Here is a 26,555-nt window from a genome sequence, read left to right on the forward strand (position 1 = left end):
TTATTAGAGATGACACTATGACAGAGAGTGATTGAGAGAATGCTTAGATTTTTCCTTTTCCTGCTTTTCATCTAACATCTCCATTGTCACACCCTACCTGTAGGCCAGACTTCATAAAATCCTGAGATATACAACCTCCACTAGTCAGGGCCTCTGTGTTATGAACTTAGCTAGGAAGAGTAAGAAATGAATTTGAGGAAAAATAGACTCATTATAATCATAACATTCAAGTAGAAATGTAAAAGATGCAACTGAATTTATGAGTGTGGAATTCAGGATAGAGATAAGGCATGGAAATATAAATTTGGGAGTCATTAGCATTTAGATTGCATATAAAGCCGTGAGATTGAGTGAGATCACCGAGGAAGCAAGTGCAAAGAAAGATGAGGGGGTGAAAATCAAGTACTGAGAACTAGGGCATTCCAAGATTAAGAGTTGTGGGGGGAAAAAAGGAGAAACCAGTGAAAAAGACCGAGAGAGAAAGACAGAAAGACTAGAGAAGTAATAAGAAATCCAGGAAGCTGGTGAAGGATAAGGTAGTGATAAGTTGTATCAAATGCCTCTACTAGATCAGTAAGGGAGAAAGAGAAAGAGCCATAAAGAATGGACAGAAGCTTACTTAGAATGTGGGAGGAGATTTAAGACAAGGTGCAATGAGCAAATACAGGGAGTGTGTTTAATGATTATTTTGAAAATTTTTGATAAAGAAGGGATTAAGTTCCCTAGTGGTAGCTGGCAAGGAAAATGTGACAGCCAAAGGTCTTTAGTTGTTCACTGGTTTTTGTTTTCTTAGATGGAAGAACTAATGGCATATTTGTATGATTGTGAAATGATCCAGTAAAGAGGAAAAAAATGATTATGTGAAGCACAAGGAAGCATTCCTTGAAAGAGGTCTGTGTGTAGTCACAGAGAGCTGATGAGCAGGCTCTCTGTAAGGGGTTGGGCTCAGGTAAGAGCATGGATATTTCTCTGCTGTCAATAGTTCTCAACAGGGGGTAATTTTGTCTTCCAGTGGGGTATTTTGTGATGTTTGAAGAGGGTTTTAATTGTCCCAGCTTGTGACAACTTGTGTTCAATTGTCCCAACTTGTGAATGAGGTACTTCAAAAACAGAGAGGCCAGGAATGCTGCTATATTTCCTACAATGCATAGGACAGCTCCCACCTTCCATGATCAAAAAGCATTATTTAGCTCATTATGTCAATGGAAGTTATGTTAAGAAACACTGTCCTAAAAAAAAAAAAAAAAAAAAAGAAACACTGTCCTATTGCAATATAATAAATAAATACTATGTGAGTTACAACACTGATATTAAATGTATGTGATGATGGGAGCCTGAGTACTTTTCCTCCTGATTGCTTATTTATTTATTTTTTTTCCAGTGGCATAAGAAACACGATCATCGGCTGGCAATGAGATTGGGGAAGATGTGAGAGGTCTGAAATGAGAAAGCAATTTACAAATTAATATTATATGAGAGAAAGAAAGTGATGGATTATGGAAGAATAATGGGCTTCTTTGGCAACATTATTTCAAGGTCATAGTTTTAAAGAAATAACAGCATGATTTAGTTGTATGCTTTCTTCCAACTGCATTCAGGTACATGAAAGCAATTCTAGAATTGGTGGAGACATGCATGAAACCAAGGCTATAGTTTTGTCAAGTGAGTCATAGTTAGGAGATAAAAGTTTATTTGATGACCAAGGATGGAACAGAATATTTGAAGGGCTTAAAGTATGAAATAATAAAGCATATTCAGAAACAGCAAATAATCTTTTGTAGAGATGATCATTTAATGCATGTTGAGAAGAAATAAGAACTGTGACTTAAATTTTTATTTATGAAATGGACCGATAGTTAAGGATGTTGAACCTGGGATCGATGATCAGATGATCAGTTTACAATACTCAGAATTACATGAAAGTAAAGAAAAGATTGAGGGAGTTAAATCTAAAAAAAATTAAAGTAAGTTATTTTTAAAGCAATGCCTTAGTCCATATGTGAATTTATGAAAGCGCTCCTTGCAACAGTGACAATAGGAATATAGATGAGGACAGGGATTGAAGAGAAACACTGGGTGGAATCAGTTGGGTTTTGAGCTTCATTGCATCTCACGTTTAATAAAGAGTGTGTGATCTCCAGTCAATATATAATGATGAAATTTTTGACATATACCAAAATATGAGTAGAAATAAAATGGCCAACCTTAAACATGTTGCTAGACCAGGTATGAGAGTTATTTACAGAAGATGGAGAATCAAGAATGGCAAGAGAAATGTCGCACCTCTTCATCAATTCTCTTCCTTGATGGGTCAGTTGTGGGGGTAAAGTTCCTAGAGGGAAACAAAGGCAGGCGATTGGTCTAATTTGTAAATATACTAATGCAGGGCTCCTTGAAAATAAACTAAATAGTTTTTAACAGCAGGAGATTTTTTATAAAGTGTGTTTAGCAGACTATGCAGGGTCATCTAGAATTGCTTGTGATAACCAAACCAGGAATCAAAGACACATGTTTTTCAGGAAAGTATCAAATAAAGTGGGCCGCTATCTAAGTGTATAAAGGGACATTTTGTGATTAACAAAACACTTCTGTGTAAATAAGGCAACTGAACTTTTTACTTAGATATTAAGTCTAGAAAAATGGGACAGGGCTCATTAAATGACCAAGAAAGGGCCTGGATTCTATACCAGCTGACTGGACTTTCCCTACTTAACTAAGGTCTCATTATTGTATCCTCAAAATTATTATTAAAGCTTTATATTGAACAAGATTTCTGATTCATGAGTCTTCTTCAACGATCCTATATTTTGTGTGAGATCAGATTGGCACCGTGGACAGGATTGTCTCTCAGACCTCTGAATCATACTTCCTAAAGAGTTATTTTTCTATGTTAAAAGAGGCAATGGAAAAATGCAAGAAGCCTTTGATTCCAGAAAGGTTGGCTACCCAATGTTAGTATGTAGTGATGAAAATTTCAAGGCCTACTAAGGTGGGTAAGTCATAGCATTAAGAAGTGGAGGAAACAGACTGGCATCTGGTAGCAAAGAGCAGAGCACAAGAACAACAGGAAGTTAGAAAATTCTTTAACTGACATTACTAGCTACTCTGTAAAGGTCTAACATTTACTAGTGGAGGAAATGGTAGTGGGTGGAAATTTGTAAGACTAGATTTTCTTTACTGGAAGGTTTTATCTTTCTGTAGCTTCCTGGAGTATTCTCATGTCTCCTCGGAAGGGCATGGACTCTTAAAATCATAATTCAATTATCATCACATGAGAGAGATTGTTCTGGTTCATCAATAATCATTAAGAGACCAAAAAACTCTTGAAAAGATGTTTCCAGATATTATGACAGCCCATCTACTGCCATGATTGAAGCAGGATTTGTCAGGCTTATACTGAAACACGATTATAAAACCCTCCCACAAGCCCCCCACAGGATACTCTTTTTTCTATGAGAGGAATGTTACAAGTCAAGTGACCTTAGACAGGCTTTCCATTATCCAGATATAACACCTTAGCTAATGCTATTGACATAGTTGGTGAACTATGTTACAGTGAACGGGGCCAGGTGACACTCTCAGATCCTAGGATCATTATGTGTCCTTGGAAGCACTCCCACCTTAAATAAATAAATAAATAAATAAATAAATAAATAAATAAACAAACAAACAAGCCAGTGATAGACATTCAGGTTTAACTACTACACATGGGACTATGTGGAACAAAAATTTATAAGCACAGTGGGAAAAATTAGAAATAAGAAGTAAAAGCCCCTCTAAAATTATTTCCTTTTGAAAAAAAAAAAAAAACAGTAAATAAGGTTTTCAAAAAAGTGGACTTTAAAAGATTTCCCAAAAAGGAACTAATAGTGCATTATCAACTTTTGAATGAAGTGGAGAAGTACTAGAGACCCACAGCTATCCACAAGCATATTCTTGAACAGGAGGCTGGATTTAACTCCCTCAGTTAAAACCAGAAGGAATTTGAAAAAGACTGAGTTAGGATCTAAAATCTGTTCATTCAACCCCAGTCGAGGCTCTAAGACCACATGTAATATTTTAAGTGAATTACCTTGGGATGGTATGGGAACTATTTGTGGGTTGTTAGAACAGAGAGTGGAAAGCACATTAACCCTTGTGGGAGATATGGATGGTTACCCACACCTGTTCTAAGGTGGACCCTGGATTGTATGAAAAGAGCGTGAGGGAGGAAAAGTAGATGAGTTACAAACTGAAATGCGTGATTACAGAGACGATTACGTGGGTGCACTGCCTTTCCATGAACATACAATTAGAATTGATATGTACAAACTGAGCTTTGTCATCCTTGCCCTTTTCACAGAGCAGAGTGACTAAGGCTAGTCTTCATCAAGTTTTAATTAGCCATGATAAATGGGATTCTATGGAATTGCCCAAACTCTCCTCAGTGGTAAACATTAAGCATTGCAACATTCCAGGGGGCAATAAGAGACTTCTAATTAAGTATGTTGTTGAGAAAAGAAACTTTTCTTCTATTTACTCCCTTTTAATAGTTCTGACCGGTCAGTATGTAAGATAGACAATTCCTGGGAGTTAACAGGAGGGTGTTAAGGTGGTTCATCTGAAGGCTTCAGCTACACTTGATATGATGACAGCCGTGCCAGAAATAAAGGAGGCTGAGAGGCATTCTTATGTCATGAGAACTGGCTACATAATTCACAAGCAGAGTAAAATGAAAATACAGGGCCCCTTACTCAGAAGTCATTCAGAATTTCAGGACAGCTACAATCGTGTATTAAACTGATCTTAGCACCTTCCTAAACATAGCCCTCTCCCTGTATGACTCTGAAAGTGATATAACCATGGGCCTGGCCCCATACACCATTACATACCTGGCTACCATCTTTTCTTTAATCCTGATTTTTTTTAAAGATTTTATTCATTTATTCATGAGAGACACACAAAGAGAGAGAGAGAGAGAGAGAGGCAGAGACACAGACCAAGGGAGAAGCAGGCTCCATGCAGGGAGTCCAACATGGGACTCCATCCCAGGACTCCAGGATCATATCCTGGTCAGAAGGCAGGCGCCAAACCACTGAGCCACCCAGGGCTCCCCAATCCTGATTTTTGTATTCCAGTTATTCACCATTTAAATCGTATGGAATGAAAACAATGCATTTTTACTGCCTTATCATAGATTTGCTTTAATTCAGTAGCACAATGCTATAATCTAGTAAAGGAGGATTAATAAGCAATAACAAAAGTTCATATACTACACTGATGCTATCACAATCATTTCTTCTCAGAGGAAGAAGTGGGAGAGTGGTGAAGGGTGATAGCTATATTGCAAACAGAAGCTGGCTCATAAATCCAAGTATAATTCAAGGCACAGCCTGATGTGTAAAATTCCTGGTGATTATAATGGAGGAACCAGGAGCATTCTCTAAACTATAAGAAGTAATTTGTCTCTTATAGGACCTACTATTAAGTAATAAACTCAGATATTGGCAAGATTATTCCTCGTCTTGGAATCTTGTTTACCCCTATTTACAGTCACTGGAAACAATTCTGAATGAGAACATGACAGTGTAATAGTTTCCTGGGGCTGCTGTAACAAATTACCACAAATCAGGTCACTTCAAACAATAGAAATTTACTCTCTTAAAGTTCTGGAGGCTAGAAATCTGAAATGAAGGTGTTGACAGGGTCATATCCCTCTGAAAGCTTTAGTAAAGAATACTTCCTGTGTCTTCCTAGAGGCTGGTACTCCCTGCAATCCTTGGTGTTCCTTAGTTTACAGACACATCACTCCAATCCCTGTGTCCATTCTCACATCACACTCCTTTGTGTGTCCTCTCCTCTTTTCATGAGGACAACAGGAGTCATTGGAGGTAGCGCCCTCCCTAATCTAATGTAACCTCATACTAACTAATTACGTCTACAAAAAATCCTATTTCCAAATAAGGCCACATCCCAAGGTTCTGAGCAGGCATAAATTCAAGTGGAACACTATTTAAGCCACTAAAGGTACCCGTATTATAAGTATTATAGTAGGTGATAGCACAGACAGTAACATTAGCTCCTTATGATCCAAGGCAATCAATCAGATACTAGAAATTACTCAAACTGGAGCCTTTTTGGAAAAAATAAGTGGAGACTCTAAGTCAAAATCCTCAGGATTTTGGCCCAGAATTTGCCTCTGGCACCCATTTACTATGATCCATTTGAAAGACACATGTCACTGCTCAGGATGAATCAGCCAATGTCAACAGGTAAGACAAACTACATAATTTATGTGACCCAGTGAAAAATGTAAGTGAAAGGCCTCTTGCTCAAAAATTATTCATTTAGTTAAATCAATGTGTCCTGAAATTAATGAGAATTAGGTCACAAAATCCACTGGATCATGAGCTAATAATGAGGTAGAATTAATTAACATATCTTTCCTACCTCTAAAAGTTTGTTGTTTCACTTCTAATGGTGGTCCCAAACCCGAATTAAAAATTATGTATGCCAGAGGAAAGTTATATCAGGGACCAAGGCGTGATATCCATGACACTGAATTTGAGAATCCATGTTGCACAAGGTAATTTGGGGGGGTGTCTTTACTTCCCCCTATGTAGTCAAAATATGGCTCCTGGTGAATGCAGCTTCATGACCAAGCAGAGGAGGCATCCACTGAGGTCTGTCAAACCCTAAAACATTTGTTTGTATGTGCTAGCAAGCCTCTTGTTATTGGCTATGTGTATAAACATTCTGTGTTGGCATCGCAAAACCTGATATGGGGAGGAAGTGTTTGAAAATAGGGTGAAATTATAGCAGATGGGAAAAATGTTCATAAGCAGATTACATTAGTATGGAGGGAAGCCACCACAATATTTCCAGACAGGCAGCTCACTGAGAGGGTATATTTGACTATCTTTTGCTATTCTCCTCCAAATAGCCAACATTGGTAGATATCTCATGGCCTGTTTTCAGCAGCAGAAGAAAATTGGACTCCTACTGATTTGAATGTTCTACTTGCAAAATTTGGTAAAAAATAAATGACGTAGTGCCCTCTTATGGGTAAGTGAGCACACTTATCATTCAATTCCCAGGCTTTGTTTACCTTCTAGGATTTTTATGTATTTATTTATTTATTTTTAGAAAATACTACCAATCCAATTAATTGTGTAGAGCAGGAAAAGCCATACAGCAGAATTTCTGTACCCCATGTGGCCATAAATCAAGATAATACATTGCTAAGACAGCTCCCTGGGTATGATGGAAAGCAGATAGTGGCAGCCTACTTGGTATATCACAGCTTGATCTCATCTGTTCCTTTAAACATATCGGTGTGAATGTGTATGGAATTAATTTAAAGAATGCAAAAATGGAACCCAGAAAGCCTCAGGGAATGTGCATTTGGATGTGATTTGTCGTACTGAAATTACAAATAACTCCCCTCCAGAGGTACACAGAGACATGTATGGGGTGCCTTATGACACAACTATATCGTATTTGGGAGAATATACTTGATTGGGAGAATGTACTTGATTGGGAGTCTCATGACTCACAGTATTTTTGGGAGCAGACAAAACTATACATATTTAATTAATGTGTAAACTCAACAATACATGTGGCAAATTAATCAGCACTGACTAGTCTCCCTGTGACAGGCATTTTGCAAGAATTACAAGAGCTGATCATAGGTATTGAATCTCCTTGAAATATTATTCCAGGAGCCTGATAATCATGATGCAAACAACTTGGTAGTTCAAATAAGGACACTAGAGACAGTTTGTTTATAGAGGACTATCTGAAGGAGGAAATCAGCCTGGGTAGAAGACAAATCTCTAATTGAATGTGCCAAATGAATAATGTCTCTTCTATGCTCATTAAAAAAGCTGGGATTAAGTTTGCACCTTCATTCAGGAAGGACTATTGGATATTCTAATCACTATGAAATATAATGTCTTTATTATAGGGCAGGAATTCAAAAAGAGCTAAGAAGACTTAAAGAAGCAAGAAGCCAAACTAAGAAGTAAAGTCATGGGAAAGCTTTAGCATATGTTTTGGCTAGTTATTACTGAACATTGTGAACTTTAGCATTGCTAACAGCCCAGGTCATTTGAATAAAAAAAAAAAAAAAAGAGTCTATCTTCCATCTTGTGGAATTGGTGAAATTGGATGGACAAAGAATAATGCTTTGATAGTCATGGGAATTGGATGAGGAATCAATGGATTCTACTATTATATAGTGACACATGAAAACAGTAAATCAGTGTCTGTAAAAACCTGGGATATATCCAGGATATGATTATGTCCATGAATCATATAAAATACAGAGTTCAATGAATGTGGACTTTAACTCACCACTTCAGTTAGTGGAAATATATGATATATAGGAAAAATTACTTTTGCTGGGAAAGAATATCATTTTCACTTATGCAAAGTGTGTCAAGCATTACCACAATATTTTTGTCACAACTAAATAATGGCTCATAATTCCATTGACAGAATTTAACTTATATTTATTTAGAGGATGATTCCCAAATGAGAAAATGTTGTAGGAGCTGGTAGGAAGATCCTCAATTAAAGTGAAATCAACAGAAATTAGTTTTTCCAAAATAATAAAAAAAGAACACTGATTTAAAAAAAATTATATATTTAATTAAATACCCCCACAGATACATAGAAATCAATTCAAATAATTGAGGTTAATGGAGGAAAAAAGTAATTGAGTTTTAAATGGTTCAAAAGACATGTTAGCAAATAAAATCCTTTGTAGAAGGAATTCTTACTCTCCATTGAATGGTTCAAATCAAAATCTGAGTGTTAATCAGCATAAGCAAAATATTGCAAAAAGTCTTACAAGATAAATAATGGAAATATATCAGAAATATTTGGCCCTGAGCTGTTGACCAAAGGCTAAAGGTGGATTAAGAAGTAAAGCAACAGCTAATCTGTGATTCTTGCCTACTGAGGAGAAGCCCTCCCAGGACACAGAGAAGACATGTGACCCAGTGTGATTGTGTAAACATTCTACTGACAGAGTTCCTGGCTATCTGAATGTTTTTCTGACAACAGAAGAGTGATTATCTATGAAATGCTTTTAGCAGAATGTGACCTGTTGTTTAGGATTGCTTATGGTTAACAAAGCTGGGATCCATGTATTTATGGGACATGATTCCTTGGAATATGCTACATATGCTATGCCACTCTCTGGTAAAATAATAAAAAAAAAATTATGTCTGAGAAGGTCTCTCCATGTAAGTAAAATATCCACATATCTCCCTAAAAATCTCTTTACTCTGCCTGGCCAAAGGGAATTTCTGCTGGAAACACCAAAAGCTTGGGGAATCAGAATACAATATCTAAACCAATCCTTGTTTGGTCAGTGTCTAATGATTACTTGAATTCTTGAAATTGCTAGTAAACCTTGATAATCTGTAAGATCTCAGATTCATGCAGGTCTAACTTCACAATTGAATCATTTTGTATTATCTCAAGGAATCATGCCATTGCAAAGGAATGGCTCAGAGTAGACAAGAAAGAGAACCTATATGACTTATGAATGTATGAGGAGAACTAGGACATAAAATTGCAAAATTAAAACGACAGAATTTCATGAAATGAGCTATAGCAAGTCAGGTAAAAAAAAAAAATTGACAGTATCTCTCAGTAACCAAGGTACAGTATATAGGCTAGAGGAACCAACTGGCTAGAAGGATAAATACTACTTCGCATGAGAATGTAAATACTTAAGATTTCTTTTGAGAAGCCTAGCTGTCTAGGGAAAGGCTATGATTCTAAAGAATAATAGGTAGAGAAAATCATATGGCAGGACCTGGGGTGGATCCATATTTGGTGGGGTCTAGAGCATATTCATTTTGGAAGGCGGGAGGAGGGTCTTTAGGAAAGTAAAACCACAAACTCTAAGTGAGAAAGGAATAATGCAAATGAGGTTTCTTGAAACTTAAAGTTCTTTGGCTTGGAAAAAGGGCTAGTAAACATTCTCTGCAAAGGACAAGATAGGAGATATTTTAGGTTTGTGGGTCATCCTGTCTGTGCTGTAATACTCAACTCTGCCTTTGTAGTGATTAGGTGCCAGAGGCCATATGCAAACAGGTCAGCATAGCTGTGTTCCAACAAAAATTAATTTACAAAACAAGTGGCAACCATGATCTGGCCCATTGGCTGTAATTTGCCTCCTCCTGGATGACTAAACCTGCCTTTGATCATAAGAGGGATTTTACTTTAGTTTTAATCTTGCCCACATGCTCTAGAAAGAGAAGTAAAACTAAAAGATCTAAGAGAGGAAAATATAAGTAATGCAATGAAATCCTAATGGCAGTGTAAGGAGATGTATTTATGAACATAGGAGAAAAGATTTTCCTGTGTCACCTCTTCTGATGAGATGAAAGGAGAAAGCTAAAGACTATATAAATTAAAATTGTCAACTTTAAAATGTGGCAAGTAATATAACTGTGGGATATAGAAGACAAAGTCCATCTGCTAGGAATCAGATGTGGGCTAGATAATTTGAAAAGTGGGTGAATGTTGGAGTATCTGTTGTGCAAAAAAAATGAGAAAAACGACAGATCAAAAAGTCAAATGGTTTAAAGTGATAAGATGAAAAAGTAATCCAGACACAGTTTGTGTCATTCGCTAAAGTATCTAACTCAAGAGAGTAAACTGTGTCTCATGAGAGAAAAAGTCACCATTCAAACTTCATTGCTCAGATGCCATGCTATTTTTAAGAAGTTCTATGAAGTTTCTAAGTACTTTTTTCTAAGAAATTTTAGGAGTGTATGCAATACAACATAAAATAAGTAGATGACAAAACAATATATTAGCAGAGACTTATATTTTTTAAAGTTATAATAAACACTATAAAAACAAAGAATATGTTTTAATTCAGTTTAATAATGTGACATACATTAATTTTAACCCATGACCAAATATATAATCATGTGAAAAGCAAATATTTTTTTAAGTTTTTTAAGACTAAGCAGATGTAGAATATTTAGCTCCAAATTAATTGGGAGAACTTCATAGCGTCCTATAATTAAGTTGCCTTTAAATATGCTGAACCTTCCGGCAAACATCTGTGGTATTTGTCTCCACATGTTCCAGCACGATGAGGTGATTTGAATTCAGTAAAAATTTTAATAGCTTAAGTTGAAACAGGATTATCCTAAGGGAATCTAGTGGAAATGCATTCAAGAATATAAGTACCATATCTTATTTCTTTCATGAATATTGGCTATGCCTTGATATAGTAAGTAATTGTTCCCAACCAACTTTATGAAGACAAATGATTGATATAATAGATGACCTAAAGATGCCCAAGAGCACACGAAAACAGAAATACCTTTGTCCTGAGGAAACGTGTATTCTTACATCTGTAATTTGAATATAAAATTTGAATGTAAGAATTGTGGCTGGAAATATTCTAAAAATCACAAGGAACTGCATTTCAAAGTAGTGCTATGGCATCCATTCAAAACATCTGAAGCCATTTGTCTTGCTGAATTGCACCCAACGTAAAGCTTTTTCACACAGAACTAAACAGAAGTGAACATCAGTAACACTTCCAACATGCATACATTTTGTTCTAAGGGAACAGCTGTTACTTGATGAAAAGTTGATGAAAGATGCCCAGCATTTGTTTTTTAAAAAGTTATCACCCAAATAAGAATTGTTGGGAACCAGATGTTAAAATTGAGAGTGGTCTGTTTATTTCAGTTGAGAGTGTTATAAAAATGTTAATAAGGTGTTTTTATATCTATTACATGGTGATGTTTGACTCTTTAATGTGCTTTTTGTTATATTTGTCTGTCGTTTCAGTAGACTGGTGTTATTGGCGTTAGATCACTGAAGAGTAAGTAAAGAGAGGAATGCTCTCCTGTAGCTGGAATAATAAAATGGAGTAGAGATAGGTGACATGCTTTTGCAGATAACTTAACAATGAAAGCTTTGAAACACTGGTATCTTTTCTGTGCTGAGAAATAACCTCTCGTTATTTAACGTAATAATTATTATCTCATCCAAAGGAACTGTACCACTTAAAACTGCCTACACATCTGAAGGAGACCATGATTTCTCATTATCTGAATACATTACTACCCATGTGCAGCCCATCCCCATTAGTTTTAACAGGTTTCAATCAGCCACTTACTATTTAATGTGTAAATTCTTCTAATTGCATAAATAATACATTCTCCTTATAGTCAATTAAAACATTTCGAGAACAGTTGAAGCCTCATTGAATAGTACTGAAACCAATTTCTTTTTCAGGGATGATCATTGTTTCCAGTCTGGTGTGTATTTTTTCCTAATATATTCAATGCATTTATAAATGCATGTACATTTGCCTATTGAAAATATGCACAGTTAGCTTTTGTGAGTATGCTCTCAATGATGTGCTCGATATGGGTCCGTTTAAAATGTTCTTTTTTTTTCTGTTCAGTAATATACCTTAGAAATATTATCATGAGGTTAACACTAAGATTAAGGTTAATAAAATTAAAAATATTAGACATATGTATCTGAGTGCTTACCGTGCACTGGGCCTTAAGTGTGGTACACGGATTATCTCAATCATCATGACAAACCAATGAAACCAATGATTCTTTTACTCCATTTTACAGAAGAGGTAGAAAAGAGTATGTTCTTTGCTCAAGGTCGATACAGGGAACAAATGATTTAAATCGAGATAGCTCTGTTTTCAGAGACCAAGTCATTAACCATTATACAAAATGGCAGCATTGTAGTCTGCATAATGAATAAACCATTTTTGTTTAGCCATTCTTATCCTGATGGATATTTAAAGTTCTTCCAATTGCAGTGCTATACTGCAATTGACATTTTTGCATAATTATCTACAACGTATTTCCAAAGTGGAAAGGCTAAGCCCTATATTTATTATTTATCGACTGTAGAATACATAAGAATTGTACTCTAAAGCAATTCCCAGTTATATATTTATACCACATAGTTTCTCATTTCTCTACATCTTCAAAAACCTTGTTAAAATTCTTCATGTTGCTAGTCTGATAGAGGGAAAAATGGTATTTAGTTTTAATTCATTTAACTGATTAGTGATATTAGATTTATTTGATCTGTTCATCATTATCTGTATTTCCTCTAATTTAGGAAGGCTGTTCAAATCTTTTGCTTGGTTTTTCATTATGTTTAGTCTATACAAGAACTAGTTTAAGAGTCAGTTCTTTCAAAGAAACTTTCCTAATTCCCCCAACTGAAATACTCTGTTCTTCCTTTACTTTTCAGGAATTTTATATGCAAATTGTCCTCTGGCTTCACATTCTACTTTTTTCCCCATAAAAGTTATTTCTATATTATCTGATCTCCCCTTTAATCTCCTTTAGGTAATAGTCTGCCTTGATTAATCTTTATGATCATATTAAAATTAACAAAAAAATAAAATAATGAAAAATTTAGTTTTTAGTTTTTTTAATTATTATTAAACTACCTACTGACAGACATAATTTCAAGCATATCATATTTTGAAACAGTAAAAGCAAACTGGAAAAAAATATCCTTTTATGATCATTCAGATTCAGAAGAGAGATCTGTTGTAAATAATGAAATAAATGAGATTTACTCTATCCACATATATTCTAAGAATAATTCATCATATGTCTAGAAATTTCATTGATTTTTGACGTTCAAGAGAACCTTTAAAAATCCATGTCTTTTGGGGCACTTTGGTGTCTGAGTTAGCTGAGCACCCCACTCTTGATCCCAGCTGAGCTTATGTTCTCAGGGTCCTGGAATAGAGCCTGGAGTGGGTTCTGCACTCAGTGGGGAGTCTGCTCCTCCCTCTTCCTCTGTCCCTTCATCTGCTCCTGCTCTTTCTCCCTCTCTCTCTCCCTCAAATAAATAAAAAAAAATATTTTTTAAATTTCCTTTCATTAAATTATAAAATAATTAATTTAAAAATTCTTGAAAAACTGATAGAAAATACTTTAAAATTCTTACATTATTAAATATAATTATGAGATTCTCCGGGCACCTGGGTGGCTCAGTCAGTTACATGTCTGCCTTTGGCTCAGGTCATGATCTCAGGGTCTTGGGATCCAGCCTCGTGGCTGGCTCCTTGCTCAATGGGGAGTCTACTTCTCGCTCTCCCTCTGCTGCTCTTCCTGCCTGTATTATCTTGCTTGCACTCTCTTTCTCTCTTTCAAATAAGTAAATAAGATATTTATTTTTTTTATTTTTTAATAAAATCTTTAAAAAATAATTATGAAGTTCTCAGATAATTATTATTTAGCTTATTCATTTAAGGCTTTTTTCCCTGCATGATATTATGATATATGTGATTTAAGACAATAATAAAAGGGGTCCTGGGTGCCTCAGTTGGTTAAGCATCTGCTTTCAGCTCAAGACAAGACCCCAGGGTCCCAGGATCTGCCTCTGCTGCTCTCCCTGCTTATGCTCCCTCTCTTTTTGTTTAAATAAATAAATAAAATCTTTATTTTAAAAAAGGCAATAACAAAGACATAAAAGCTGTGCAGGGTTTTAAATAGCATTCAAGATATAAATGAGGCTCGTTTGAAAATTTCCACCAAATAACAACAGATTCTGTGCTTTGGTGGACTCTTCAGTCTTCTTCAGGTTTTAAACATTTCCCCAAGTGACCTTGAACTAATAAGTACAGTTTACTTTGGACTTTGGAATTCTGTGGGTGACAAAGGGTTATGAACATTCCTTTGGAAGCCCCAGAAGTAATGGTATGAGTTAGCACCCTATGTATTAGAACCCAGGAATACGTAGGAGGAAATTCAAGGATATGAGCACTTGGATACTTTAACTTCTATGGTGCTCCCTGGCAAATACAGAGAAGTAGCTCAAATTTGTGATCATGGTCTCTAGGTCAAATTCCCCAAGAGTTTACTTTTTGGTCCTCAAAAGCATTCTGCTCATTTATGGTTAGAAGCACCAATGTTGTAAAAAAGTCCATAAAAGCCCATAAAGTCCATAAAGGATTATGAACCAAGAATAGCTTCTGAAAAATCAAGAACATGTTGTTAATGATCTCAAAACACAACTGTTCTATACAGTGTTTCTTGGGGGCATTAGTTTCTTGGCATAGTATGAAAGGCAAAAATGATATTCACATTTAATAAATTTGGGGGAATTATATAATTTAGCTTCCTCTTGAAGATTCACAAAGAGCATATTAAGTTAGAAGGCAAAGCAATCTCTTTGTATTTAAGTTAGTATTGAAAAAAAAATATATTTAACAGTGGAAATCTTTTCCCCCACCCAGGATTGCACTTGCAGAATATTAGCAGCTTGTCCATATGATCTTTTTTATGTATGGCAAATACGGTAAAAATATTTTTCATGAAATGGATCATACATATATGCAATTTTTTAGGGGAGTTGTGAAAAGCACTTTCTTGGTAAATATCCATTCCTTATAGGGCTGGATAGCTCAGTATCTTGCCTGTTTTCTCTGGCATTCTTTTGCCATGGCAACCAGCCATGGTTGTGCACCCCTTCCTGTTGGTTAAGGTTTACATTTAACATAAAGGACTTTGTCATTCCATGAGTCTGGAATCAAATTCCAACTGTGTTGCTGATTAACTGTGTAAAATTAAGAGCAAATTTTTGAACCTCATTTGGTTTCCTCATTAATAAAGTAGAGATATTAATATAGACTCTAGAGGGGTAGATTAAATGACATCTTGAACAGAAATAAGTTTATATAGTAATCGCTACATAGGAAAAAGTCAGTAAACCATGGCTATTACTATCACTACTAACATTTCCTAGATGTGAAGGCTGACTTGGCTTTTACAATCCAGTCAGAAGAAATGGTCAATTTTTCACACACAAACACACACATATATATTCTTTTTTTTTTTACTGTAACTGTGAAAAGTGAATTAATTAGCCACCTTGCATGTTCATTATTTGATACATAAAACAATGGCAATCTCTTGTCAGGCACTATTGATATATGATGGGCTAAACAAAAGCTATTCATAAACTTTTCTCTTGTCCAGTTTTTCATCTAGTAAGCTAAAATATTCACGTGTTGGTGGATGTGGCCGTTTAGAACAGGTGGCATGTTAGTGGATGTCACAAAGTGAAGTTTCCAGGAAAGCCTTAAAACAGCACCAACTTGACTTGTATGTCTTTGGTCCTTTGTCCTTTGCTACTTCAGTGTTTCCTCATTTCTTGCATTGAATGTGGACATAATGCCTCAAGGTGCTACAGAAATGCAACTGTATATGACACCTCACTCTAAGGACACGCTAATAATGTCATTGTGTGTGTCATTGTGTGGCTACAACTCGATCCTTCAATGTCACAGGTCCACTGTTTTTCTCCCAGTTCTAAACTACGTTCTCCTGCTTCTTTCATAGGAGAAAATAAACCCTTTGTATGTTAAGGTACTTATATATGCATTCTTATGTTACTTATGGCTGAACTTTATTCTAACTGAAACTAATACTAATACTTACAGATTCAGTCTGAAGATGATATTAGATTGAGTACAGAGTTCTGTTCATTCAATAAATATTGAATGTATTTATTTATTAAATGAATAATTTAATAAAATTAAATATTTATTAAGTGACTGGTATGAGCAAGATGATATTTAAGCCACTAGAATAATGTGGTAAACTGAATAACCTGGAACTCTTTGATTGCATGAAAGTAAGTGGAAGCAGATCAGAGCTAGTAAATAAATAGATAACTAGATTTTGACCTCTTCTTTAAATATGATAAATATGCCAGAAACGACTAAGTGGAGGAGGAGAGGAAGATGAAGTGATTACGAAAAGGGGATCATGAAATGTAATCTAGTAGGTGATATTTGCAGATAAGGGTATTTGGGGGAAAATAATTTACCAGCTTTGTAAAAATCTCATGAGAATAACATTCTTTTTTAAAAAATTAATAGTGCAGTTAATCTAATGTGTAAAAAGCACTGGTCTGTTGGTGGATCAGAAAACAAAACTCAATTAATTCCACTATAAGGATTGAGAAAGAAATTGGAAGAAATATTGAAGAGATAAGCAGATGCCAGATTATGTAGAGACTTGTAGGGAATAATGAAAAGGTTTTCTATTCCAGTAATATTGCTGAGTAATAAATCCATCTTAAGCTGATTGGAATAAACCAGGAGGCTTTTATCATAGCCACAGATTCTATAGGTGAGGAATTCAGAAAAAGGCACAATGGGGATGGCTCTTGTCTGTCTCAATAAAAGGGTCTCACGAGGGGAGGCATATGCACCTGGAGGTGGCTCAGATAGCTGGGGGTGGGACAGCTGGAACTGAAAAGTCCACTCCAAGATTGCTTCTTTACTCATATATCTGGCACGTGGCTTGGAACATTTGAAACCAGACATGATCTAGGTCTGTCGGTCAGACATATACGAGGTCTTTCCAGATAGCTTGGGTTTCTCTCAGCGTCACCTCACGAGTGACAGCTCTGAAAGGGCCAGAAGAAGTCACAAAGCACATTCTGATCAGCCCTCAAAGGTGATATAGTATTTGCTCCTTTGATGCTGTAGTACTTTAAGGAGTCATGGGTCCTCCCAGATTCAAAGTCAGGGATCTTGGACCCCATCTTTCTGTGAAATTAAAGTGAAGAACTCTGAAGCTGTATTTTATGACCATAACATTATATCAAATGATGGCAAATACAATATATGTATGTTTTTTATTGTTTGTATTCTTCCCTGGAGTATTGGCTTTTTACTCTCCTCCATACTCTGATATTTATACTCTTTCTCATTTTTTTCTCCATTAAGTCTTGTCTCTCAGAAATAATCCTCATCAGTTATTTTACAGTACATTGCATTTGGGGGCACCTGGGTGGCTCAGTCGGTTAAGCATCTGATTCTTGATCTTAGCTCAGGTTTTGATCTCAGGGTTGTGAGTTCAAACCCTATACCAGGCATGGCACTCACTTAAAAATAGAAGAAAGAAAGGAAGGAAGGAAGGAAGGAAGGAAGGAAGGAAGGAAGGAAGGAAGGAAGGAAGGAAGAAAGAAGAGAGAGAGAGAGAGAGAGAGAGAAAGAAAGAAAGGAAGGAAGAAAGAAAGAAAGAATAAAGATGATCTTGAAGTATTGTCACTTGCATTGGGAGGTATAATGAATACGCATATATTTTATTAGTGTAGAAATTGTGATTCATTAAAGTGCATTTGTCCTATCTACAAAGTATACCTATATTTAATATTTTTTCCTGCCCTATGAGGCTGAGGACATATATAACCAGTTTTTATTTTTCCCAATAAGCCAAAATTGAGATTTTTAAAAATCTGAATTCTTTAATTATAACTTTTTATCTACAGATTTAGAAAAATTCTCATCATCTGTACGCCTTTATTTATCCAGGGACTTCTAGCTCATAAACTTTCCTTAAATTAAATTAGGATACCAATCATAAAATTGATGTGGCAGTGCAAATAGTTATTGTTTTTGTTTGGTTGCTTGTTTTAGGTAGGGGGCAGAAGGAGAGGAAGAGAGAGGATCTTAATTAAGCAGACTTGACACCCAGCACAGAGCCCAACGTGGAGCTCAGTCTCAGGATCCTGAGGGCATGAGTGAGTTAAAATCAAGAGTCAGAGGCTTGGGATCCCTGGGTGGCGCAGCGGTTTGGCGCCTGCCTTTGGCCCAGGGCGCGATCCTGGAGACCCGGGATCGAATCCCACGTCGGGCTCCCGGTGCATGGAGCCTGCTTCTCCCTCTGCCTGTGTCTCTGCCTCTCTCTCTCTCTCTCTCTGTGACTATCATACATTAAAAAAAAAAAAAAAAAAGTCGGAGGCTTAACCAACTGAGCCACCCAGGGGCCCCAATAGTTATTGTTTTGAAGGTGATAATCATTGCCACAATATGTGAAAATATAGTTGCTTTGTATAATGATTTTACATCACCATAGAATTTTTCTTCAAAGTCTTTCAATAAGATAAAAAAAAAGGATTTTTCTAAATACATCTTTATTTTAAAATGAGTTAACTTTACAACATTGAATCTTTTACCTGACTATAGAACTAAATTTAGTGAGTTATACCCACTAAATCAAATAATCATTTTATGTTTGCAGTATTTCACAGTGTTTTTTTTTCTATTTGTAATTCATTTTACAATGTTAAGAAAATTTGTTTTCATGTTAATTGAAGATATTAGAGCTTCTAAGGAAGAATGGAAGCTAAAACAGAATGATTCTTATTTCAATTAAACTCCCTGATTGTTGTTATATGGATGGTTTTTAAACCTCAACCCCCTGCCCATCCCTACATCCCCACAATTTTGTGCCATACAAAAAGAAGTTGAGTGTCAGGGTATCAATGAGAACCATTGGAACAAGTCCTGAAAGATATATAAAGGAAGTATAGTAATTATATATTTATTCATTCTTTATTTATTTATTTATTTATTTATTTATTTATTTATTTATCATTTTAAAATTTAAATTCAATTGACAACATGTACTATAACACCCAGTGCTCATCCCATCAAGTGCCCTCCTCATTTCCTGTCACCCTGTTACCTCATGGAAGTATAGTAATTTAATTACTGAAAAATTATAGTTTGATACACTGATAGCATTTGTTCCTTCTATGTTTCAGAAGTAATCTTGGAGTTTAAGAAGAGAGAATACTATCAGGAAGAAGGCATTTTGTATCTCTAAAAGTTCTTTCTTTCTACCCACATCCATTTTCATACTTCAATTCTCATTTTTGACAATTCCATAGTAACTTTATATATTTTTCTCAAATATACTTTATTTGAAAATGTAAATTCCCTTTAAAGATATCAAAGCAGAACTTATTAAGTCTATATTCAAAAAGTTCTGCGTCCCTGTCTTCCCCATGTCAACCATTGTTATTACCATGGTTTCCATCTATCAGATACATTGAGTCAATTGATGAATTATTTATGTCTCTTTTACATATTATTTTTCATGAGGTTTCCTTGTTTTCCAGTACCATCATGTGTCACCTCAAATATCAAAATTGCAGTAATTTTGTCCTCCTTCCTTCTAAACATACCTGTTCCACTTGATCTTACACGATTCTCTCAATTACATTACAAATTATGATTCTGTTCACAAACCTTCAACGACTTTCCACTGAATTTTAACAGAATAGAATAGATGATTACTTCAGTAGTGCATTAATGCATAACAAAATATGCCAGTCATCTATTCTTCCTTTTGCAAACCAATATATTATTAAAAATTTCCACTTCCAAATATGAAATATTTCAAATGTGACAGAAAAGAAAAAAAAAAACACCTTTTGGTACAGCTATATAACCATAAGCAAGATTTTACTATAAGAAACATTACCAGAGATAACTAATAGCTTCAATTTGAAGTTTACTTGCATATTTTTGTACTTTTAACAGCACAACATTTATAAAGATACAGATATAGAGAATGTTTATATATAACACACAATGTTGTTTATATCTTCAAAATTAAAATAAATATGGTTTTCTATGTATCACTTGAAATGGACTTTCTAATCTCACTATTATATTTTTGAGACCCCGTCCTGATCACACTTGAATATTTACTTTTGTTAAGATTCTCTATGGGATTTCATCAAATAAATTATAGAAAGCATTTTCATATTAAGAAATGTTTAAGAACAATTTTAATAATATTTAATAATAATATTAAAAACAGTGCTGTAATGGATATTCATGATCTTCTTGCTCATACCTGCTAGAGTTTCTGTAGGATAGACGAACAGCAGGCAGGGGGTTTTGAAACTTTGGGTATGTGCAAATCTTCAATCCTTCTAGGTATTGCCAAGTTGCTTATCAAAATAGTTGTATAAATTTATTTTCCCACCATATAAACGTTTGAGTTCTTGTTCTCTCATGGCTCACCAACCAGGGGAGTCTTTCTCAAGCACTGAATGGTAAAGTAAGAATGACAATGTGATTAGTTTAAAAACTCAATTTCAGGGATCCCTGGGTGGCGCAGTGGTTTAGCGCCTACCTTTGGCCCAGGGCTCGATCCTGGAGACCCGGGATCCAATCCCACGTCGGGCTCCCGGAGCATGGAGCCTGCTTCTCCCTCTGCCTGTGTCTCTGCCTCTGTGTGTGTGTGTGTGTGACTATCATAAATAAATTAAAAAAAAAATAAAATAAAAACTCAATTTCATTAGATAAAATATCTTTTATATTTTCATTAAAACTGGAACAATATGTTTTTCACATTTGGAGATAGTATGATGTTGGGATTTACATTAACTATTTTTAATAGCAATTTTCCTAGTTGATAAGAAATATATACATAAGTCTTGGGATGCCTGGGTGACTCAGCAGTTGACTGTTGGCCTTTGGTTCAGAGTGTGATCCCAGGATCCAGGATCGAGTCTCACATCAGTTTCCTTGCATGGGGCCTGCTTCTCCCTATGTCTAGGTCTCTGCCCCTCTCTCTGTTTCTTTCTTTGTCTGTCTCTCTCTCTCTCTCTTTCTGTGTCTCGAATGAATGAATGAATGAATAAATAAATAAATAAATAATAAAATCTTTTAAAAAGAGATATCAAAGTCTTGTATCTATTTATGATTTCTCCGTTATGCTTCGATGGCCAAATTCTTCATCTCTGAGTCAATGTCACCCTGTATAATTACTATGGATTTATAATCAGTGTTTATTGACTATCTACTCAGTCCCAGCATATAAGTTTATGAGGGCTGCCAACAACTCACCACAGACTTGGTAGCTTAAAGCAACAGAAACATATTTTCTCACAATTCTGGAGGTCTGAAGTCAAAATTAAGGTGTAGTTAGGTAACTATCTTTCCAGAAGCTCTAGAGGTATATCTCTGCTTCTTCTAATTTCAAATGGCCACAAGGCATTGTTTGGATTGGGACTGCTTAACCCCAAACTCTGCTTCTATCCTCACATGGCCTTCTCTTCTTCTCTGTGTAACTGTACGACACTTTGATATATGTATACACTGTGACATGATTACCATACCACAATCAAATCTAATTAACCTACCTTTCACTTCATGTTTACCTTTTTTTTCCCTCCTGTGGTAAGAACACTTGAGATCTAGTATCTTAGCAAATTTTAAATATACAATATGTGTTATTAACTTATTTTAAATATTCAATACCTAATAATTATTATTAACCATATTTTTAAGTTATTTGCACTATAACATATTTTACCCTTACAAGTTGTTACTATTATTAGTATTATAGTTTTCTAATAGTCAATGATAATTTAGATTTGCCCTGATATTTACAAGTTCTTATATATACCATTACTGCTTTCTTCCTGCATATTTTTCTTTTTAGCTCTTTTTTCATTGTTCCAATATTATATTTTATAATAGTTCATGAGCAAGCCTAAGAGTTGTAATTTCTTAAAACTTTTGATAATCGAAAATGTATCTTTTGCTTCTTTTTTTCACTTGCACTACTGTATTTAGTATTTTCTATTTAATTATATTATTTTGCACTTTAAAGTTTTATTCCACTGCATTGAATTTCTTTATTTTATTTTTATGGTGAACTACCTTTTCTTTTTCTTTAAGATTCTCTAAACAGATGTGATGCTTGTTCTGGATTTATTTTCTTTCTTTTTTTCTAAAGATTTTATCTATCCATTCATGAGAGACACAGAGAGAGAGAAACAGAGAGAGAAGCAGGCTCCATGCAGGGAGCCTGAGGCGGGACTCGATCGCGGATCTCCAGGACCATGCCCTGGGCGGAAGGCAGGCACCAAACCACTGAGCCATCCAGGGATCGCTGGATTTATTTTCTTTCACTGTTCAAAACTTGTCAAAATTTTGAAATGGGACTTCTTTTATTTAATGATTTATTGAAAACTCCTTTTGAATTGCACCTGAAATATCCAAAAATGTTCTTTAGAACATCTCAATATATCTTTTGTAATTTTATTCACTTCTCTGTAATATATCTTTGCTCTTCTTATTCTTTCTTCATCTGTATTTAACAGTTTTTTAATTCACTAATTTGTGTTTTTAGATGTCTTATTTACCAAATTTTGTTATTCTTTTTAATGTATTTACACATTATATAGTTATAAGTGTAATTATATATTTACCCATTATATAATATATGTGTAAACATAATATTATATATAAGCATATAAATATTATGTTTAAATATATTATATATTAGATCTATTTCCGAATTTCTCTTAGATAATTTAGTTATTATCATGAATCCTTATAATCCTGCTGTTTTTCTTCTAATTTTCACTAATGATAAATTATTTTCTTTGAAGATTTTGTTTATTTATTCATTAAAGACAGAGAGAGAGAGAGAGAGGCAGAGACACAGGCAGAGGGAGAAGCAGGCTCCATGCAGGAAGCCCGACGAGGGACTCGATCCTGGGTCTCCAGGATCACGCCCTGGGCTGAAGGCCGTGCTAAACCGCTGAGCCACCCAGGCTGCCCAATAAATTATTTTCAATTTCATGTTTTGCAATCTTTGTTTGTAAATTTATTCTGAATAGAGTTTTAGATGTAATTTTTTTCCCTTGTGGCAATTCCTTGTGTTTTGGGATGATAGATTATTTCTCCAGAAAAAAAATAATACATATATATTTATATTTTTAATTGCATCTTATATAATGCTACATAACTCATGGGAAATACTGACTTCAGACTAATTTTTATTTCAGTTTCTCATGTTTAAGTTTCCTAGACCACATGAAAATTACAAATTCCTATTCGAGATTGAATAAAGCATAGGATACTAACGGTAAATTCTCAACTCCTTTCTTAAGAATTAAAAATGGTAGAAATGTTTCATGTCCTTTGATATTGGGCAGAGATATTTGTCTGGACAGTTGATTTCAGTGCCCTAAGTATGTGGATCTCCAGGAGGTCAAATATACCTGATCCCTGATTTTTAATAGTGTAATTTTTTAGAAAATTAAAATCAAGGCTTGCAAACAAATAGAAAATGAATATACTTTAAAGAGGTTATTTAACTAATTAATTAAGGAAGCAACCAGTACAATGTATTTAAATGACACAAAATACATCTGAGAAGCTGGCATATTTAGAAGTTATTAAAAAAAAGAATGTTAGGATATGATGGCTGACTTAGATATAAAACTGATGGATTACAGCAGGGTCATGAATCTGTGAGGTTGTTTATTTCAACTAGGTATAAATATTTGTGTCTCAATAGAACAAAAATTAAAGTCTCCTGGGACTCTGGGGGAGGGGAGGTCAGTGGTTGAGTGTCTGCCTTCAGCTCAGGGCATGATTCTTCAGTCCAGGGATGGAGTCCCACATTGTGCTCCCTGCAGGAAGCCTGCCTCTCCCTCTGCCCATGTCTCTGCCTCTCTCTGTCTCTCATGGATAAATAAAATCTTTAAAAAAAAAAAAAAAAGGAACAAGTCTCTATTAAGTTTGTGATTTTTAACCACTAGGAAGCAGCGAAATGAACTAAGTGCATTACACTAGAAAAACCTAGCTGGCCTTAATCCCCAAATAACATTGAGGTATGCGCTGCTCAATTTTCTTTCTTCTTTCTTTCTCTTCCTTCCTTCCTTCCTTCCTTCCTTCCTTCCTTCCTTCCTTCCTTCCTTCCTTCCTTCCTTCTTCCTTCTTCCTTCTTTCTTTTCTTTCTTCTTTCTTCTTTCTCTTATTTCCATATTTGAGATAATTTCCCTGACACGTTTTCCCATCATCCACCACCAACCTACCAAGAGGATGTATATCTCAAAAATCCTATCCCTTCTTTTGGCTTTCCTCTATTCCATGCCGGCTCAGAGGATTAATATCTTATTTCCCTTTGGGTATTTCTGCTTCTATCCTATGTTATTTAACTCAACTACTCATTTTAAACAATGATTATTATATTTTACACAGTATTCTTGGGTATTTATACTGCAAAGGACCTCAAGCTATCTTTCTTATTTGTCTGCTTGAACTATAGTGCCTTATTATGGCCCTTCTCAAACTGCAATGTCTTGTAAACTTTATTAAACACAATAAATTATCTTTTCTTGGGTGCCTGGGTGGTGAGTCAGTTAAGCATCCAACTCTTGATTTTGGCTAAGGTCATGATCTCAGGGTCATGAGATGGAACCCCAAATTAGGCTCTGTGCTCAATGAGGTGTCTGCTTAAAATTCTTTTTCTTCTCTCTCCCATTGCCCATTCCCCCTCACACACACACACACACACACACACACACACACACTCTCTCTCTCTCTCTCTCTCAAACAAATAAAAAAATCTTTAAAAAATTGTCTTTTCCCTTTTCTGAATCTAAGTAATGATTCTTGTCTGTCTCTCTTTTATATATCTTTTAATCTAATTTTATGCTTTTGGACACATACACACACACAGAATCACATCTTCTAAGGTAGAAACTAAGTCTTGAGTATAGTCAATATATTCCTAAAGAACCCCAAAACTGTTTTCCAAATAAACTGTATTTTTATATAATTTTACCACTTCCTGTAATTATCAATTAGTCATGGTTTTGTTTTGTTTTACTTTTCCTTCACCCCCCTCCCTGCCCATGACATTCAATTAGTTTTTCTATTTTATTTCTTAAAGGAGCACATATTTATAAATGAATTGGGAGGTTGAAATAACCCACCACTTTTAAATATTGCTCTGTTATTTTTTCATCTCTTCTTTCCTTCTTTCCTGATTTCTTTTCTTTTTCCTTTTGTCCCTCCCTCCTTTTTTTCCTTCCTTCCTTCCCTGTTTCTTTTTCTTGGTAAGCTTAAGGAGTTTAATTTGTATAATTGCTGTATAAAGAAGTGTTATTATATTTGTTCTAACTGTTCAATTAGATCATAAAGGGCAGCCCTGGTGGCTCAGCGGTTTAGCGCTGCCTTCAGCCCAGGGAGTGATTCTGGAGACCCAAGATTGAGTCCCATGTCAGGTTCCCTGCATGGAGCCTGCTTCTCCCTCTGCGTGTGTCTCTGCCTCTCTCTCTCTCTCTATGTCTTTCATGCATAAATAAATAAAATCTTAAAAAAAAATCATAAGTGTTTTGGTGACACTGAGTCTACATAGATTCCCTTGCATTCTAAGCAATATTATTTAGACTTTGAATAAAGGATTGATAAATATTTGTCTTGTGAAATTAATCATAAATGGCTACATATTGTTATTTTCTGCTATCTTCTTGTTGTTTCTTCCTTAGAAATACTAAATAATCCCCTTGGCACAAATTCTTCATATGTAAGACCTTAGACATTCTCACATTATTATGTATGCTTTCACCTATCAGTATACCGCCAATACTTCAGAAAAATTGGTATTGTAATAAAAGGAAAGCAACTATAAGAAAATTTCTGGGCAAGACACTTCATAAGACTTTAGAAAGTAAATCAAATAAAAATAACTCATGAAAGACGAAGCATGAATTCACCAGCTTGAATATTGTAAAAAAAAAAAAAAAAAAAAAAACAACATTTGAAAAAGAGGTCTCAGTAATATTGCCTAATGTTTCATTCCTATAGGATAACTTAGTAAATCATATGTTTTAGGGGTCTTGGTTTTTTACCATTTTTTCTCCAATTCTTTTATATAAGAGTATAGTGGTCTTTCATTGAGATTTTTTTTTTCTTTTTC

The 26,555-nt window shown here is 35.0% G+C and overlaps 1 long non-coding RNA gene across 1 annotated transcript in view; it reads right to left on the reverse strand.

The window, feature by feature from the left end:
• LOC111091102 overlaps window positions 1–26,555 on the reverse strand; it is a 212,020-nt gene that overhangs the window by 19,821 nt on the left and 165,644 nt on the right. Inside the window, exon 3 of the long non-coding RNA XR_005373903.1 lies at window positions 20,682–20,876. This is a non-coding gene — a long non-coding RNA (uncharacterized LOC111091102). The remainder of the gene's footprint in view (window positions 1–20,681; window positions 20,877–26,555) is intronic.

The sequence above is a fragment of the Canis lupus genome, chromosome 19 (assembly GCF_011100685.1).
Source record: "Canis lupus familiaris isolate Mischka breed German Shepherd chromosome 19, alternate assembly UU_Cfam_GSD_1.0, whole genome shotgun sequence".
In the NCBI taxonomy this organism is placed as follows: Eukaryota; Metazoa; Chordata; class Mammalia; order Carnivora; family Canidae; genus Canis; species Canis lupus.